The 14,986-nt window shown below is 43.1% G+C and overlaps 1 protein-coding gene and 1 long non-coding RNA gene across 4 annotated transcripts in view; one reads left to right on the top strand and one right to left on the bottom strand.

Annotated features, from left to right (window-relative positions):
• Positions 1 to 14,986, top strand: part of PTPN3 (protein tyrosine phosphatase non-receptor type 3) — a 92,398-nt gene that overhangs the window by 4,301 nt on the left and 73,111 nt on the right. The gene's annotated exons all lie outside the window — the stretch shown is intronic.
• LOC309326427 overlaps positions 4,724 to 14,986 on the bottom strand; it is a 36,509-nt gene continuing 26,246 nt past the window's right edge. For both annotated transcript variants that reach the window (XR_014150296.1, XR_014150297.1), the window contains exons 5-6: positions 6,742 to 7,911; positions 4,724 to 6,672 (exon numbers count right to left, since the gene is read on the bottom strand). This is a non-coding gene — a long non-coding RNA (uncharacterized lncRNA). The remainder of the gene's footprint in view (positions 6,673 to 6,741; positions 7,912 to 14,986) is intronic.

Here is a 14,986-nt window from a genome sequence, read left to right on the forward strand (position 1 = left end):
AGGGTCTGGGTTTGGGTCTGGTGTGGTTGATTGGTGTTGGCGTTCTGTGTGTCTCTGGATCTGGTGTCAGTTTTTGTGGGGAGGGCTAATTTCCAGATGTCTGGCAAGCGGGATGTGTCGTCACGCTTGTTCATGTTGTGAGGGTGTTTCTCTATCTCGATGGCTTCCATGATTATTCTCTTGTGGTGATGTTCCGTGTTAAAGAGCAATTTGGAATCTGCAAAATTAATTTCGTGTCCTGTTTCTTTTCCAACACATGAAAGAAGCAGGACACGAAATTAATTTTGCAGATTCCAAATTGCTCTTTAACACGGAACATCACCACAAGAGAATAATCATGGAAGCCATCGAGATAGAGAAACACCCTCACAACATGAACAAGCGTGACGACACATCCCGCTTGCCAGACATCTGGAAATTAGCCCTCCCCACAAAAACTGACACCAGATCCAGAGACACACAGAACGCCAACACCAATCAACCACACCAGACCCAAACCCAGACCCTCTCCACAGATGAATTACAGACACCATCCAGTAGCCAATCCATGGTGGCACCTCCGGATGCTGCACCCCCCTGCAATCCCTACACAGATCTGGCTGACACAAGCCACAAAACCACAGCTCGCCCCTATACACGAAGCCAAGCCAGAGCACAACTAAGTACAGTACAGCCATCTTCTCAGGAAAACTCTTCACAAAGTTCAAGAGGTCAAGACACAAAGACTTTAACAACTAATCCACACCTAATGACCCACCTAAGTGGTACTCAGGATATCACTCAAGAAACCACTCAAGATATCTCTCAAGTAATTAAGGAACAAAAGAAGAAAAGGCACACTAGCCTGGGAACTTCCTCTCTGCCCAGAACATTGGAGGCTATACACCACACCCCCTCTACAGTATTTATAGGAACTCAAACACTGAGATCCTGCTCTGTTCCAGTAACAAGAAGCCGAAAGCACCAGCCTGAAGATGACGAGTGAGACCTCGTCGAAACGTCGCCTAGACACCCCAACTTTTACACGGGAAGACACCCGAGGACACCAAAACCTGCATATATATATATATATATATATATATATATATATATATATGATATATATAAGACCTCAAAATTCTTATAACATTCTGTTTCACTGCCTGAAGCAAAACGGGACGGTGCCGCCGCCCGCCCACCAAAGCCTTGCTCACTGGGGTCATGCTGCTGCGGCGTCCAGCGAGATCTCATGGCACTCTTGCGAGATCTCACTGGAAGCCGCCATCACTTCTCCAGCGGCAGCAGCAGGGGGAGCAGGGCATGTGCTGCACAGCAACCCTGCGAGATTTGGCCGCCTGAGGCAGCTGTCTTAGTTTGCCTCAGGGTGAGCCAGCCCTGCTGTGAAGATATGCCAGAGGAGCAGACAAAAAGGGCTGGGAACGTGAGTGGGACAGGGATGGCAGCAGACTCCTGGGCAAAATGCTGGACTAGGTGGACTTGGGTCAGATCCAATGCTGTTAAGTCTTGTTTTCTCATTCATGTGGTCTTAAAATGTTTTTTCAGCATCTGTATGAATTTAGAAATAAGTGCATGCACTGTAGTGGTATTAGCTTCTGCTTAAACAGAGAGCCCACCACCTCCCCAAACCATTTATTTGATACCTTTGAAGGTTTATTCTAATGTTTAGCTAGACTTTGCTTCTTTGAAGTTTCCACCCTCTAGTTAAAGTCCTGCCCTCTGGAACAACAGAGAGCAAGTTGGCTCTATCTGCATCCTGACAGCCCTTCAGATATTGGAAGAAGAATGCACACCTGTCTCTTCAGACTAAGCACACCCAGCTCTTTCAATCCTCAGAGGATTTGGTTTCCAGATCCATCACCACCCTGGCACCTAAAAGATGAGTGACCGTCAGGTGAGCTTCTGATGAGATGACTGCTGCTGAGGAAGAGAGAGAGCTGAAGCATCTGGTATCTCAGCAGAACCAACTTTCTTTCTCTCCTTTGGCTGCAGCCTGATGGAGTGACATTTTTAAAAATTTGCAAATATGCAAGTTGAGCAAGCGCAGAGGGAAGCAGCTTGAGCAAATCCACTGTCCTGCATCAGAGACAGGCCAGAGCCTTCACATTGTTTCCCAGGTCTCAAAACTAGCACTCACTTTCATTCTTGGTCTGCCTCTTCCAAAAAAAAACCCCCCAATTCTATTATTTACTCATATGCACCCACCTCCAGCTGGTGTCTCCAGCTGTTTGGGGTTTTTTTAAGCCATTTTGGCTCACTTACCTGTAATTCTCCTAACAACAACTGTTGATTGGCATGCCTGACTTTTAAGAAGGTCCCTTAACCCTCATTTGATCTGACCCCAGACTTCCTGCAATCAGATATAATTCTACAACCATCTACAATCTATCAGAGAATGATTTAGGCTGTAATCCAATCCACACTTACCTTGAAGTAAGCCCCATTGAATTCAATAGGACTTCCGTCTGAGTACACATTGTTAGGATCCTGCTATTATTTTAACCTCCCAGCCCATCCCAAGAGCAAACTGGAATTTCAGCCAGGCCACCAGTTGAGTCCTCCAATGGGCTGTTCTGGCTGCCGATCTGTTAAATGCATTTGCAATTAACATTAAGCCAAGGCACACATAGGTTTGTTCCTTCAATACTGTAGGGTCTGGACAGGATTTAGAAACACTGGGCATAAGCCTCGTTGTGATAGCAACATTTTCTACATATTTTACTGTAGAATCTTTTTGCTATAGAGAAATATTCTTGAAATCAATGTGCTGTATTACAGTCAAAGATAGTCAAATGGCTCTTTCAGACTAATAATTTTATTGCTTCTTTTTATTAGCAACACATTTTATTCATATTTATTCATATCACTTTGATGAAATGCACATGCATATCTTGAAGTATGACATTTTGGTCTCTGAATGGGAAAAAGCTCTTGTTGACAAATATGACTGAGCTGATGAATTCAAATTCAAATATCTCAAGGGCTGTCACACGGAAGACAGAGCAACCTTGTTTTCTCCTGCTCCAGAGGGCAGAACCGGAACCCATGGCTTCAAGTTACAAGAAAGGAGATTCTGACTAAACATCAGGAAGAACTTTTGGACTGTGAGTAAGAGCCCTTTGACAATGGAACAGACTCCCTTGAGAGGTTGCGGACTCTCCTTCCTTGGAGGTTGGATGGCCATCTATCATGGATACTTTAGTTGAGGTTCCTGCATTGCAGGGGTTGGACTGGATGACCCTCGGGGTCCCTTCCAACTCTACAGTTCTATGATTCTATGAATCCAAAATGGTTCAAATGGGTTTAAAAGCCTGTGTTAAAATAATCATTTTCTACTACAGTGGTACCTCGGGTTACAGACCCTTCAGGTTACAGACTCCGCTAACCCAGAACTAGTACCTCGGGTTAAGAACTTTGCTTCAGGATGAGAACAGAAATTGTGCTCCGGTGGTGCGGCAGCAGCGGGAGGCCCCATTAGCTAAAGTGGTGCTTCAGGTTAAGAATAGTTTCAGGTTAAGAATGAATTAAGTTCTTAACTCGAGGTACCACTGTGTGTTTTGCTTGAGATAGTAACTATTTAAAAGCATTTTCTTTCATCTTGGTTGTGCTATAAAGTCCTGTTTAGATTCAAACCACACCTGCAAATGTACATTTCCCCTCTGCAGATGGCATAAGTGAGTCCCGCTTGCAAGGGAGCAGTTGGGAGCTCACACATATGATATCAGATTGAAGCAGGTGTGTGGTTTGGGCCAAATTAGGCCCATAGGGTCCACACCCGCATTTGGGAGGAGGCAGCAAGTAAATAATTTACATTTTTTTGCATTCTCACAGTTCTTTGCATAATAAGTTATATCCTAAATCTCTTGCCCAGTGTATCATCACAGATTTTACCTGTTCTTCTTCTTTCTCCCATTCTTATAACAATTTGTACATGTGGGGAAATACTTTAACGGTATTTTCTAGCACGTCTCTTTCAAACTGCAAGATTTGATGTGAGAAATCATTCCTTTTATCCATTTTTAAAGTTTTGTTAAGTTGATGATACTGTAACCAATCAGTTACTTTTTGATCTAACTCTGGTTTCTCTTCAGATCATATAAATCTTTCGCCTTTAACTGAACCATAGCTTTTTGTTTACTTTCACAGACTAAACTACAGCCATGTTGGCTGGTGGCTACTATTTACTGCTTACATCTGTTACCATATAGCCTTTTGTGTGTGTGTGTGTGTGTGTGTGTGTGTGTGTGTGTGTGTGTATAAAATTACATGCATACACTGATGGAACGCATGAGGGGATTTTTAACCTAGAGTCAGCATGCACAAAACTGGTATTTCCAGAAAAGGGAATGAGCAACAAGACAAGACAGAGTTCAATGCACTTGTATATGCAGGGTTTTGTGTTTTTAAAAAACAAAAACAGAGCGCGCAGCACTCAGATTGTATTAACTATTATTCGGTTATATCTTTAGAGGGGAGAGAGATGGGGAAGAGCAAGCAAGATGGAGCAGCATAGGTGTGATATGAGAAGGCAGAAGTGAGGGGGTGACTAATGACTCGAATAAAGAGATAGGAGCATATTAGAAGATAGGAAGACATATAAGATTAGTGAAAAGGTGAGAAAATATAAATAGCACCTTGTTTGTAGGCAACACATCAAAAGTCTTGGAGAATTAGAGTGGCCAGGACATCATAGCCATAGCGGTTTATTAGCTAGGAACATCCAGGAGAAAGGCAGTGGTGGAGAAATGCAGGCACAGTTAACCTCTTTGATTCTTCCTAACCAAATCTAGTTGGGATTATCCTTAAAGGCTTGGTCTTTCAAGGAACGGCTTCACTAACAAAGGAAGGGAAGGGCATCTGCAGTTCCAGTAGGATTTTTCATATCCTGACATGAGTGGTGGTGGTTATAAAAGGGTGTGGAAGGTTGCAAAAGGGATCCATGTGTACCTTTAGGGTGTGATTTCCTAATCTGAATGGATGCTGATTCATTTGTGGTGTTGTTCTAACAGTGGGTTTTACTCTGCTTTCTTGTGCAGCGCTCTTTACTTCTCTGGGGGTTTCTCCAAAGCCCATAAATAGAAGTGCAGTGGGGTTTGATTAGACTGGAGACGGACTGGTGTTTACTCAAAGTGAAATGGGCCACTTTGGAGAGATCTCCAAAGATCTCCACAGCAGGCAATCTTCCAACAGTTGAACTTCACCCACAAAGGCACACTCCTCCATTGTCTCCCGAGACAGGCGGATGCCAACCAACCAATCTATGTGTAATTTCTGAGTCTGCAGTTGATTTAAACATTAGCAGCTTCACACCAGCTATCTAGGCCAGCATCCTATTCTCACAGTAGCCAACCAATTTCTTTTAAAAATAAATATATATTTTTGCATTTTCTATTTTACATAAACAAATGAATTAAATACATAAACGTATAATTCCTTCTGACTTCCCTCCCCACCACCGTAGATCTCAATGTAATGATTTCCCCCTCTGCCTCTCTATCATAACTCTATTTTTATAAATCCTTTGTCAATCCATAGTTCAAATTTTTACTACAAATTTTCTGTCAATCCTACCAATGTATGTAGTTGTTTACAATAGCTTTTCAAATAAATTATAAACTTTCCCCATTCTTTATTAAAGACCTCCTCTTCCTGGTTTGTAATTCTTCCTGTAAGTTTTGTCATTTTGTCATAGTTCATCAGTTTTGTCTGCCACTCTTCTTTGGTCGGAGTTGTACCATCTTTCCATTCCTGGGCTAAGCACAGCTGTGGTCACATACATAAATAGTTTTGTCTGGTCCTTCGGGGTCAGTAGCCAACCAGATTTCTAAGGGAAGCCTGAAAGCAGGACCTGAGCACAAGAGCAGTCTCTTTTCTGTGGTTTCCAGCAACTGATACTCAGAAGCATTACTGCCTCTGCATTTGTCATTTGTTAGGGTACATATTCCTTGAAAAGCTGATGGTGTGGCTATTCCTTTTGACACACTTGTATACCTAGACTGAAACATATGTTTTTGCTCCAGTCTAACCAGTCTGCAGGGTGGGGAGTATGAACACTGCTGATCTTTAGACAGGCATATAAAATCCATTTAGTATGTAGACTATGGATTGTAGAACTCAGGCGACTGCCTAAAACTGTCTGTTGCAAATCGCCAGAGTCCCAGAGGCACTTGATGGGAAGGAAATGCCTCTTTCTTGCTTCAGTCAGGCTTGTAAATCAGTGCAGGCAGAAATGGATTCACTCCTTGCTGTTTGTAGCCGTGGTAGATGTGGCCACTTTGCTATTAGAAATGAATCAGCTAGATGCTGGACATCAAGTGCTGGTTGAATAGAAAATATTTCTCTGCACATAACATATGATGGTTGATGGTAGCACTTAAATTGGCTAGCTATGTTTTCAGACTCTTTACCCTTACTGGAAATGATGAAATGCTGATGATGCAATGTATCTCAAGTGGACCCAGCAGCCTTGTTCTTTGCAGGCCCAGCCCATCTTAAAGGGGAAATACAGGAAGCTCTTAAGGAAATTAAGTGGGAAAGAGTTTCTCATGCTGGCATCGCATGAATGACGTTTCTCCACTCCTTAAAGGGACTTGGGGGCTGGAACCTGAAACTCATTGACTATCCAAGTACGCTACTTGGAAGATTTCTATTTATTTTAATAAAGAATTCTGATACCTTGGCAGGAGTACTTCCGAGATCGGACGGGATCGGGTGCATTCAGGGTGGTGTGGCTGAAGGCGATACCTTGGCAGGAGTACTGTGAGAACCCTAGTTTAGGGGGCAGAGCACGGGGCATCCGGGTGGTGCCTGCTTGCTATAGCCATTTTGGTATTAAAGAATCCCAACAAATGCTCTTCAAATACACCACATTCTTGCAATTTAAACAGAATGAATTGTAAGAGTGAACCAGTGCACCTTGCTAAATTTTATGCACACTCAGTTCTGAAATGGCACACTTGATTATTGGATGCAGAGGGTAGTTAATGCTGGATCTATACATGGGCCATGGCTGCAATTAAGATGATTTAGGCCTCTCTTCTGAAGCTGTGAAATTGCTGACTTGACAGATTACTGGAGTTGGCAGTGTTTTCCTTTTAAATGGAGGCATTTTCAGCTAATACCACCTCTGGTGAGTCAGGCGCTTGGTGAGTGGTGTTATCAATTTCCATGCTGAGCTACAGAGCCCTGTGTTTGCAAGGAAGTAAATCTTTGGTAAAGAGTCCAGCAGAAAATGAAACCTGTGTTTGCAGGATAGGGGGTGTGGCATTTTGGCAAATTGTTAACTACAGAATTGACTTTGGGCAATTTCCTAGTTAGAGAAGGCAAGCAGGAAGGCGAGCATGGTTATCATTTGCTATCACAGACTGAGCCCTAGACTACAGGGGAAATAAAGCAGCAAAAAGGACTCTCCACATCTGACCCATGAAAATAGGGGCAAACTTATACGCAGGATTGCTACCCTCTTCCCACAATGACATGTTGCAGAAGGCTCTACTTTGCCTATTGCATGCTTAATTTATTTATACTGCAATAGCCTGTTATTTACTGTTTTAAAAGCAAAATACAATGGCAACTGTTGCTGAAGATATAGTAGAAAAACACAATAGGTATGCAGTATGCAGTAAACAATAGACAGTATGCAAATACTTCACCAGCCACAACGTGTGAAATGGCAGGCTGTGCCATGCTGCTTCAAGAGTCCACACACATGCATTTATATGCCACAACACACTCAGCTGCCATTCAGACTGCGACCACAACACTATACGTACACACTTAAATGGGAGGAAATCTACAGAACTTAATGGGACTTACCTCTGCTCTGAGTAGACATGTATATGCTTGCACAATCATCTTTTAGAGAACCCAGGCAGGAAACTGAACGCTGAAGATAACTCTTGCAAGCTTTGTTAGCTAAATTTTAATAAGGCACACCCAAAGGTAAAAAGAAGGACAGTTATTTACTAGAGATAGGTACCAGGAAATAGGGGCAGCTGCAGCATATAACTTGCTTGAACTTCTGCAGTGACTGTTTGTCTTCAACTGCCTTGCTGCCTGGTGCAGAGTCTACACACAGAGCTGTGCCGCCTGTTTTTACAGGACTGGGAAGACCCCTGTCCATAGCTGTCAACCTTTTCTTTTTCTTGAGAGGAATCCTATTCGGAATAAGGGAATTTCCCTTAAAAAGGGGGAAACATTGACAGCTATGCCCCTGTCTGAAACTCTAGAGAGCCACTACCAGTCTGAGTAGGCAGTACGGAGCTAGAAGGACCAATGGAGTCCCTCTGTACAAGGCAGCTTCCCGTTAGGAGAGAATGAATCTTTATTTGCGTCAGTCATCAGCCATAGCAATAAAACAACAATACAATATGCAAAGAATAGAAATAAAAAGTCAATTATATAAAATACATTTTAGGGTTTTGAATCAATAGTCAAATAGTGGATCTTATTCTAATTGCCCCAGCTAAAAAAATTGCAACCTTTGCTGTCTCCTGCTCATCTTGATCTGCCAAGAGAAAGGGGAGTGGCAGTGGCTGGGCAACCCAGAATGGACAATAAAAGAGGGGTGGTAACCTCATTCCTCAAGTCTTTAGGAAGAGTGTGAGCCAGAAGGGCATGTTAGGAGAGAGAAAGTTGAGAAAGGAATAAATGCCAATTCTGCATCTTCTGTGGCTTGATTGGCGTGAAGACCTTATGTGGTCTGAACTACAGCAAGATGTGAAATGGAGAGCTGAGGTCACAGCGAATGCTTACGCAGGCTCTGCAGTGTACTGTGCGCGAAACACAACTGCTGGTAGTGGCTTTTACTCAGACTTTACAAATAGCAATGACTTGTCAGTAGGCAACCCTGAATCCTGCAGACAATGAATCTAAATCTGCAATGGCCCCTTGGCAACTGAATTTGACCTAGGAAACACATTCATCTGGCTTTTGAAGACCCCCCAAAATATTTTCCATTTTATTTTTGAATCCCTATCATAATGCATTGCTTTACTACATTTCAAATTATCATTAGCTAGCATTACTGTAGTATGATATTAGAACAGCACCAATTGCCCATTAATTGCTGGCCATATAAATCCCATACCTTTGGTCAAAAAGCCAGTATTTTGACAGGGATATTCTGATTATATTGAGTAGTCTACCACAAAGTGATTCCAACTTTCAAAAACAGTTCTAACCCATGTCCTACCCTCTAGAAATCTTGGCAAAGAGAACTACATAGCACTCCCAACCAGCCACAACAACAGACAGAAAAAAGAAAAAAGAAACTCGGAAGGGGGGAGAGGTCTCCACTTCTCTCCTTGGCTCGGGGGTCAAATAGCTCTAGACCCTCCAACATTTCTCAGGACATTCTGGAATCAAATCCAACCAGGATGGCTTCTGTAAAACCAGGATTGTCCCAGGAAAATTTTCTCTTCCTGAGAAAATAAGTTCAGGCACAGAGTCAGAGGCTAAGAATTCCTACAGCATCTCTGCAGTCCCCTTTTCCACCCTTCATAACACCCTTGACCGTTTTGTCATACGAAGGTTCAACTGCTTCCCTAGATTGTCTCCTGCTGCTACTAATGTCTTTAAATTATTTTTTATTGTTGCACATAAAAGTTTTAGTACACATGCTCCTCAAAGTTGAGGGGCTTTTTTTTGCATCCTTTATTGTCTGCTTCCTTTTTTTCTTTTCTTTTTTGCCACAGTTTGTGTTTGTTTTCATTCTCTTTATTTGGACATTTTCCATTAGAAAATGGAAGTCTCCTTGCCTTTAAGAGCTATCTCAATTCTGCGTGTTAAACCACACTGGACTCCTCTTGGACTTTGTGATCCTGTTCCTGATCTAATGAGCTTCTTATTATTTGTATCTTTGGAGAAATCTGACCCTCATTACTTTAAATTTCAGCTTCCTTTTTACTAATCTCAACATTTTGGAGATGCTTTATCTTTTGTAGTTCAATGTGTTGAACTTCCTTGGTTCAGATGCTGAATTTGATAGCATTGTGGTTTCTCTTTCAAATTGGTTCAATTTTCCTTGTCTAGCTTCCCCCAGCTGCTACCAGTTGGGGGAGGGGCCTCATTTAAAAACCCTCAATGGTATATTGTGGGGGGATCCCAAGGGCCCCCAAAATGTGATAATGTGGTCCTGAGCGTGACTGTTAAAAAGGAACTTATAGTAGCCTATCACTTTAAGAAACTGCTGAGAGTGCCTTTTCCTTTGTAAGCAGCCCCCCCTCATGGGGCAGAGAGAAGCTAAAACTCTTATTGCAAGAACACAAGCAGCTATACACTCAGGTTCACAGCACTCAGTACAAAGCTCAATAGCTCTTGCAACAAAATGTATCTATGCGAAGGCCGTGCAGGGACAGTGGATGTTGGCTGTATCAGAGTTAAAGCTATGTCAGCAATACAACCGATCTGTATGCAAGTTTGCTTATGCTAGAAGCACAGGCACACTAAAATGAAATGTATCTAAGCGAACTCCAGCCAGCAACAGCTTGTTTTGCTTCTTTGAATGAGGTATTGGAAGGGTTTCTGTGAATGTGATTGGAGGAAATTGTAATGCTTTGTGTGAGAAACCTATAAAGAACATGTTTGGAAGGGGCTCAGCCTTTGTGGAGTGATTCTGCTGAAACACTTTATTGCAGTAAATAAACTTTTGTACCCTTTCTTCAACCTTACTCACGAGTAGTTAATGGTACAAGTGAGAATAGCAGATTTGTCCTGCTTCAGTATGACCCAGCTTGCTGGGATCTACCAGATTCCAGTCAGTAGAAATTTTACAGGGCAATTTAGGTAAATTGAGTCCCCTGGGAATGGTAAATTTTGTCAGAGAGGAGAGTGGGATTAAGGGTTAAGGTACGGATGTGGGCAGCCCCTCTGGGAAAGCAAGGGTCTGGTTCCCTATAATATCTGCCTGAATGTGCACTCTAGTTTTGAAATTTGTGGTAGCTTTTAACTAGTTTTAAATTGAACTAAACAGTGAATTTTCAACTAGGAATAAGGCCTACACTTGCACTTTTCTTTAAATGGTGCACTTAGTGAAAAGCAAGGGCTCACCCACACTTCCTTTTGTGCCGCGTTTCCATACCCTCCAACATTCCTCAGGGGAAAATAGAGACATTTCTCACTCTCCCCAACTGACCCTCCTTGACCGCCCCCATTTTTGACACCCCCCAAGTATTTCCTATCAGTAGAAGGGTGAATGCCATCACCACTTCACCAATGGGACACAGCAAACACACACATCCTCCACACTCCTGAAAAAACCCTTTAATCACGTTTTTTTTCTCCCTTTGGTACATTTACAGATATAAAATCACAAAGCAGTAAGTAAATTTTAGAAAGGAGCTAGTTTAGACATGAACGCACAAAGCATTTTTTTTAAAGTCAATATTCCTTGCACTCCACTCTGCCCTGATCCCCCTTCCTTCCTGCCCAGGGCGGCTCTGCTGCAATGATATCCTGTCTAATGGTTAGAGCACGGAGCAGGCAAGAGGCTCTTTTGGATCCCAGTGGATGGGGGACTTAGCAGACTGTTAGGTGGAGAAGAAAGTAGTTTATCGATGGACAAATGTTAGCAATAAGGCAGAATAATACTACAAAATAGGATCTAATCACTAGTATGAAATATAAAGCTCTACAATAAGCAAAAACCTACAATAAGTGAAGACGTAACACTAAGTAACATGTAATCAGCAGAATAACTGTTAAGATAAGCAAAGTAGTTAGAATTTGCGGAACGAAACTCAATAGTTTGCCCCTTCGGCTTCTAATGAACAGCTGGCTGACTCAGCTCTCTGATAAGGCCCATCCCACTGCTGCTGGGGATCTCTGAAGCGGCAAGCCAGCAATCCTACAAGATGGTTTCCTATTCAGGTCCAGAGTATTGGCACCTTCTTTGTTATGGTTCCAATATGAGATCCCAATGGTCCGCACCATTGGGATCTACACCAAGGCTGTAGCCAATGCCTAGATCAGCAGGTGTTCTCATGATAGAATTCCATTCCATCCTTTGATATGGTCTGGGGGTGGGTGCAGGTGTGGGCTTTTTCTCTGTGGTTGGCACAGAGGAAGGTTGAGAGAGAGTTCGTGATGTCATCTGTCCTTCAGGCTGAGCCAAGTACAGTTCCCTTGCTGGCCACCCTGTTCTTTTCCAGTTGACTTCCTTTCTTATCAGGCCAGCTGGCTAGACCTCTGGCTGGTGCCAAAGCTGGTGCCACGTTCTCATTATACAGTTAGATATACAAGGATTTAAAGCCACAATTACTTCAAGATCAGGAGACACCGCTTACTGGTATTGCTCAGCTGATACAGAGCCCTGCCCTTTGCCAGCCCCTCAGAGCCAGCGGCTGCAGCCTCTCTTCCTCACCTACTCTCCAGCAGCCCCTACCAGTTGCGCAAGGAAGGAGGCTGGCAGCAGCGGCCATGTAGAGGTTGCTCCTTTGCTGGCGCCACTCTGGACAAGCCCTGGCTCATCATCCTTCCTGAGCTCAGTGGCAGCAGCACTGGCAGAGGAAATAGGGACATTCTGGGATCAAATCAGAATTCCGGGACTGTCCCTGGAAAATTGGGACACTTGGAGGGTATGTGTTTCTAGGCAGAGGTCTGTGTCCAAGTGTTTTTTTCCTTCCACTTTCCCCAGGAAAACCTACATTTTACCACTGAATCGGAGCCAATGGCAACCAGGACCTTTGCCTAGAGTGTGGCACAAAAGGAAGTGTGGATGAGTCCCAAGTCTATAACTTTTCATTGGCTGATCTTATTTTTACCAACTAGGTCTATACTGTGGAAATATACATAAGTTTTTACCTCTTCTTAAAAAATGGATTTAATCAAGGATTTTGCCTGTGCTTTGCTGCTGCAGTTGAACAGGACATTTAAGTTTCTACAAGATTATTGTACCCTAGGATGCACAGATTTATGCTTCCAGGATTTAGCTCCTGGCACACAATGCTTTTACAATGCCTTTGTTTTAGTTTCAGCGGATGCATTAATTAATAAATATGTATCGCTTACCTATTCTTTGTACAGCTGCGTAACTTGTTCTGTACTTTGATGCTCTGTGGGGTCATGGCACTTTGTCAGTTGGGGTTACTCTTGTGCTCCTTAGCAAACATGCAGCAGATTTATGCTAAGTCAAAATCACACAGAGAGCCTGCAGGAGGCTCCCTGCTATAGATTTTTGCTCTGTACAAGTGGGAAGCCGGAAGGATCCATAAAACCATGAGGTGGGGTTAAAGGCATGGCCCTTCTAGGCAAACAGGGGCTAATAGCATATTGCCATTTTTTAAAAAAATATTTTTTATTAAGGATTTTCTTGTTTTACAGAAGTGTAGTGCCTCGTATTTTTTTTTTCTTCTTCTTCTTCCATGTAACGCTTTTACAAATTCGTTTCATTTGTTGAGGCATTAGGGGGAGAAGAAAACAGAAAGAAAAAATAAAGGGGGGGTGGGGAGAGGGAGGATGGATGGGGGTGGGGTGGGGTCGGGTGGCGGTGTTTCTATTATGTTTAATGTATGTAGAGTTTGGTGTCAGCGTTGCTTGTGTTGTTCACTTGTGTTCCTTTGGTGGTGAGAGAGGTTGGGGTTGGCTTAGGGTGTGATTGTTTGCTTGTGATTGGCTGTGGTGATCTTTGTTTTCGTGTGTGAGTGAGGTGGGTGGGTGTTTTGGATCAGGTTAGCCATATTGATTTGTATGCTGTTGGTGGATTATTGTCATTGTCCTGTTGGGCTGTGTATGTGATAAAGGGGAGCCATACCGGGGTGAAGGCGTCGTCTTCTGTTTGTCCCCGTGTCAGTTTCAGTTTATGTGTCCCAAAATTCAACTATTCTGGACAACAGCCATACAAGAAATATGTAAAATAACTAAGCAAGTAATAGACATCACCCCAGAATTGGCCCTACTAAACATCTTCCAAGACAACAATGCCCATTTACACCACAAAGAAAGCATATTGCCATGTTGGAAATTTCAGCTGGCCTTTCTCATTTTGTGTATGTGATGTTGCCAAGAAAAGCCAGAAGCTGAGGCTTAAAACTCTGGTGACCACAGGGAATACAATTAATTCAATCTCTATGGGAAGGGAAGCAGCTTTCTTCATGAAATTCTTAGACTGAATCATTACTGGGGCTCTTAAATTATACCATAGGAAGCAGAAGTGTGACCATAAATATTCATGAAAGCATCCTGTATCCTTGAATTTCAGAAAAGCTGTAGCAACATGCTTTGCAATGCATATTAATAGTGAAAAGAAACCCATTGACAACCAGTTGTGTGTGTACAATTACAAAAACAAAATCTTGGTAGAAATAACCACTGAAGACAGATATTTTTTGGATTCCAGTGTCATACATTTTAATGCAGAACTATGATCTGAAATATGTTTGCGCTCTTTCATGGCTCCTGTTCATTTCAGTAGGGCTCTCAAAGGAAAACCTCCCAATTGCACCCCTCATTAATTGGAGTGAGGATGCCAAGGCCAATTTAGTCCCATAATCAGGCCTGAACCCAGATTGAAATGGGTCAAGATAATCTGTGTCATCCATGAGTCCTTCAAATTGTTCTGCCACAACCCTCTTGGTCAACTTCCCTAAAAGGAGGGTATTTTCAACCAAGTGGCAGTTGTCATAAACCAGTGGGTCCAGGCTGGGCTTTTCCAGGAATGGTTGGATCACCACTTCTTTCACGACAACTCGGACCACTCCCTCCCGCAGTGTCAGAGACTGGGCAGATGAAGAGGAGTGGTAGAGACCACCTCCCCTGGAGCCTTCCAGAGAGGAGGAAGGGGCAGATAGTATAGATCAACAGGACTGGCTCGACACAGGGCACACCCTAGAGAAGGCATCCCCAACCTTCAGCCCTCCAGATGTTCTGGACTACAATTCCCATCATCCCTGACCACTGGTCCTGTTAGCTAGGGATCATGGGAGTTGTAGGCCGAAACACCTGGAGGGCCACAGGTTGGGGATGCCTGCCCTAGAGGAAGAACAAGAGGGAA

This window comes from Podarcis erhardii (genome assembly GCF_964252035.2).
Source record: "Podarcis erhardii genome assembly, chromosome: 13".
Taxonomy (NCBI): domain Eukaryota; kingdom Metazoa; phylum Chordata; class Lepidosauria; order Squamata; family Lacertidae; genus Podarcis; species Podarcis erhardii.